We start from the raw sequence: 4,783 nt of genomic DNA, 5'->3' as shown, positions 1-4,783 counted from the left end.
ATTAGTTGTGTCTGGGCCCCAAAAAGTTGATCCTGGAGTGGAGTTTGTATTTAGAGTTGGTTGCTCAAATGTTGAACTGCATGGTCTATTCCCGTCTTAATCACATTTCTAGGTAATGAGGGTCCTACAAAAGAACCACCACTGTTTGAGTCCCAATAGTGAAGTTCAAGTTTATGGGAAGATCTTGAAGGCATAGTTCCAAACATGAGAATGATGTATAGTCCGGAGGGGATGGGGCAGTCACAAGAAAGATTGGCGGTAGAGTGTCCTTCCATCATTATTGTTTTCTGTTTTCCGGAGTTGTTTCAAATTTATGGGGAAGGAGATAATGGGTTTGTAATAACCCATTCTTATTACTAAGGAGAGAGTTGCTGCCATGGGAGTTAATTGATGTGACCTCCATGGTCTTGTTAACTAAAGAGTTGTGATGATAATTCCTCTTGATTGATTGAATACTATAGAGAATGATAGGGGGAGCTTTCTAGTGGAGAGAGCAGAGAGATTAGTCACACACATACACAGAGAGATAGAGAGAGTGATTAGGAGAGTCGATGATGGGGTCCATTATGTTGACAAAGGTAGAGTTAATAGCTGTCACAGATGGATTAAAAGTCAATGTTTTCCTATCTCTGCAGGTGAATGCATAGTGATAAAAGAGGGTCCCATAATGGATTTGTAGTTCTACTGTTGGTTATAGGGGTGGCAAATGGGGGGATCAAATCGGATTTGTATGGTTTGAATATGGTTGAGCTTAAATGGATTGGATTGCAATACATCCATAATATGTAGGTAAATATGAATTTGGTCAAATATGGATTGGGTAAAAATGATTCCAACCCACTTTAACTTCTAAAACCAAAAACTTAGAACTTCTATATGGATATCAACTTGATTTTTTTACCCCCTAGCCCACCCTCCAGTGCCCTGTACCCCTCCTCCCCTATCCCTTTCTAATGCACCCTCACATCCCCTACCCCAACTCCACAACCCCTCCCTCTCCTAAATTTTTTCTTTTAAAAAATAATTTTTCTTTTAAAAAATAATTGCTTACCCCATCCCCACTTTTTTACCTCCCTCCCTCCCAACACACACCTCACTGTCTTCCCCCGCTCCCACCCTAAATAACTCCTACAACAACAAAAACAACAAGAATATATCCAGTATATTCCCACCAAGTGGGGTCTGAAGTGGGTAAGTGTACGCAGTCCATACCACTACCTCTAATGTGAGATAGAGAGGTTATTTCCGCTAGACCTCCGACTCAAAATAAAACAATATAAGATAAGGAACAATAATAGTAAGAATAGTAAAAAAATAAGATATAATAGGGATTATCAAACTCAATAATATCATAAACAAGATACTCTGAGTAACACATCAAAAGATACCATACCCTAAACTTAGACTAACCTTCTACCCTAATTCGCCTCCCCCACAACTTCCTATCCAGGGTCATGTCTTTGTTAAGCTGGAGTTGGTCCATGTCATGTCTAATCACCTCCCTCTAATATTTCTTCGGTTTACCGCTACCATGCTTGAAATTATCCCTAGCCAACCTCTCACACCTCCGCACTGGGGCATCCGTGCTCCTCCTCATCCTCATCACATCACCGAACTATCTCAACCTCACTTCCTCATCTTGGCTTCCACTAAAGCCATACCCACCTTATCTCAAATAACCTTATTTCTAATCCTGTCTTTCCTAGTACACCCACACATCCACCTAAGCATTCTCATTTCCGCCACTTTTATTTTCTGGATGTGGGCCTTCTTAATAGGCCAACACTCTGCCCCATATAACAACGTTGGTCTAACCACCACTCTGTAGAACTTGCCTTTAAATTTGGGAGGTACCTTTTTGTCACACAAGACTTCATAGGCGAGCCTCAATTTCATCCACCCTAAACAACTCTAATTTTTTAATTAAAAATAAAAATAATTTTTTTTTCTACCCTTCCCCCCTCTAATTTTTTTTTTTTGAAAAAAATAAAATTTTTCAAAAATAAAAAACTAAAAAATTAAAAAAAATCACCCCATCCCTACCCTTGAATTTTCTTTTAAGTCAAATGAATTTTCTTTAAAAAATAAAAAAAATTCTGCCCCTACCCCTAATTTTTTGATAAGAAAATGAAAAAAAAAATTAAAAAAAGAACTAAAATCTTTTCAGAATAAAAAAACTTTTTTGTTGTCCCCCCAACCCTAACCCCAACTACCCCAGCCCCACCCCTAATTTTCTTTTTGTAGTGCAATTAGAAAGTTTAAGCATATATGGGTGATCTCTGAGTTTGAATGAATACTCATATTTTATGCATTTTATCCGATTTGTATGAACTTTTTAAATGAGTTGATATCCATATTTATCATTTAAAATATGAGTGATTAAACTCAATAAATATGGATAAAATGGACTCCTTTTACTAATATGGGCTAAAATTATCACCTCTGGTTAATTGTGACCATTGAAGATGGCAAGAAGCTTTAAGGCTCTCTCGCCATGAATATCCTCTTTTTCTTTTTATTAATCAAATCTTGATTTGTGGTTTGAGGGCGATGTAATGGGCTTAGTGGCTATTGGTTTTGTGACAAAGAAACTTACCTGATTTTGTGTCAAATGATTCTACCTGTGTAGGCATTGATGCTTGAGCCTTACAATTGAGGTTTTTTCCATTTTGGTGGTAGCTTTCTTTTTGGGAAGATTACCACGTTCCATGTTTTTCTGGTAGGATCTCTACTGTATTAGGGTTTGAAAAAGGGTTTGTTGTTTCTATTTATGATGGGCGTTGGATAGCTTTGCATTATTTAAAGGTATAGTCAATCCACTCACAACCTGAACGCAGGATTCCATCTCTTTCGCAAACCTCCTTTGGAGTATGATTTCTAATAGTGATTGATTTCTTAGCAGGTATATCCACGAGAACTTGTATTCAGATTCTACCATATTATCCTCTTTGAGTGGACGATGTGCAGAGTCAATTTTTAGTAGTGCACCCAATTTTCTTACCACCTTTTCTAGGATTTTTCGATTGTAGAATTCTGTATGTAGTTAAGGTAATCTAATTTAAAAAGCAGTATGAGTGACGGTAGATTCTTTTGTTGCAAAGTTTAGATCCCATATTTCCCTCCAAGGATGAACCATGATCCCTCGTAGAGAACCTTGTTCACATTTTTGAGCTGGTTGAATTTTGCAATGCGGAAGTCATGCCCAAGATCTATGAGGATTAGAGTCCCAGGCAGATCTCAGATACTGGTGGGAGCTTTTTTTCCCACTAGCTTCATAATTATAGAATGTTTTCATGGTTGGTAGACTCTGGCTTTGTCCTCCTCTAATAAGCGAATAAGAGTATCTTTTTTTCTTTCTTGTTGCATGGGCTCTTTGATACCTGTGTAGATATCTTGGTGACTGCATACTTTTTCTATCTTACATCTTTTCGTTAATGTAGATATTGGTAATCATTCTTAGACTCGTGGCTAGATAGTGCATATTTCTATTTCAATAGTTGGCGTGTCCTCAATTTAGTTGTTTCTTCTTCGTGTTTTAGACTTTGCTTTCTTATAGTTAGCTAGGGGCTAGTCTCGACGGACTTATTTGATTCAGTAGTAGAGGCATGACAGACCTTAGTATTGTAATTTATGTTATCCTTCAGACTTTTAATATTTTGTTCAACAAGTTTCATACTTATATCATAATTTTGGTTCATGGCTTTTGCTTTATCTTTCATATATTGTGCTTGGGCTACTAGTGGCTTCTAGTGTCAATCACGTTTAGGATGTAGACTCAGGATATGACAAGCTTGATATCTGGATATTAGGTTCAAGAGCACTACGATGTCTAAGAAATCACATTCAATAGAGCCCTCTTTATAAGTGAGCAGCGTGCCACACTTATAATGGATTAGATGACGTTAGACATCATTAGCTCACATGATGTATGTGGATTGTAAGAATTTCCACTTAAAGACTCAGCTTATTTTGAAAGTCTATTTGATATGATCATTTTTATAGTCTTAGATAGTATGAATTTAGATAGGCATCTTCAGAAATCCTTATTTATGAGTTTAACTGAATTTGCTTTCCTTTTGATATATATATATATATATATTCTCTTGAGATCTTGTTTAGTTCTTTTTTAAAGTATGATATAGATATTATTTTAAATTATTTAGCGTTTCTCTTGCATACTCAGTACCATCTCTGTACTAATACCATATCTCTTCTATGCTACATCTTTTCATTGTGTAGATACTGATGACCATTCTCAGGCTCGTGGCTTTATAGTGCAGATTCTTGCTCTAGCAATTAGTGAATCCTCTTCATTCAGGGACGTGGTTTAGTTGTTTCTTCTTCTTGTTTTAGACTTGATTTTTTTATGTGTAGTTGGTCCCGTCAAACTTGTTTTATTCGGTAGTAGAGGCTTAACATACATTAGTATTGTAGTTTACGTTAGCCCTTTGGGCTTTCAGTATTTTGTTTGATAAGATTCATTTCATATTTTGGACTTATATCATGATTTTAGTTCACAATGTTTGCTTTACTTTCATATATTGTGCTTAGATATGCAATGCCAAGAGTCCGCTTCGTGCTACTAGTGGCTTCAAATGACCACTTATAGGAAATGTTACACTAGAATTCAATTCCTTTCGAGCTATTAGTTAAGGATCGTTGCAGCGATAAGATTTCTGCTGTAGTGAGACCGCCGAGTGATTGGAGTCCTATGCTAGTCGGGCTGGACAATAGCGAGTCCTATTTCACTGTAGCGGGTCCATTGCATGAGAATTGGTCTGCG

At 36.9% G+C, this 4,783-nt stretch overlaps 1 long non-coding RNA gene across 1 annotated transcript; it reads left to right on the top strand.

Moving 5' to 3' along the window:
- The first annotated feature begins 2,321 nt into the window (after positions 1–2,321).
- LOC124896715 lies at positions 2,322–4,499 on the top strand. Its single transcript, XR_007053105.1, has 2 exons — positions 2,322–2,902; positions 4,240–4,499. It is a non-coding gene; the product is annotated as an uncharacterized LOC124896715 (long non-coding RNA).
- Positions 4,500–4,783: the final 284 nt, after the last annotated feature.

Source organism: Capsicum annuum, chromosome 1, assembly GCF_002878395.1.
Source record: "Capsicum annuum cultivar UCD-10X-F1 chromosome 1, UCD10Xv1.1, whole genome shotgun sequence".
NCBI classification, from domain to species: domain Eukaryota; kingdom Viridiplantae; phylum Streptophyta; class Magnoliopsida; order Solanales; family Solanaceae; genus Capsicum; species Capsicum annuum.
This window is presented reverse-complemented; position numbering and strand designations above follow the sequence as displayed.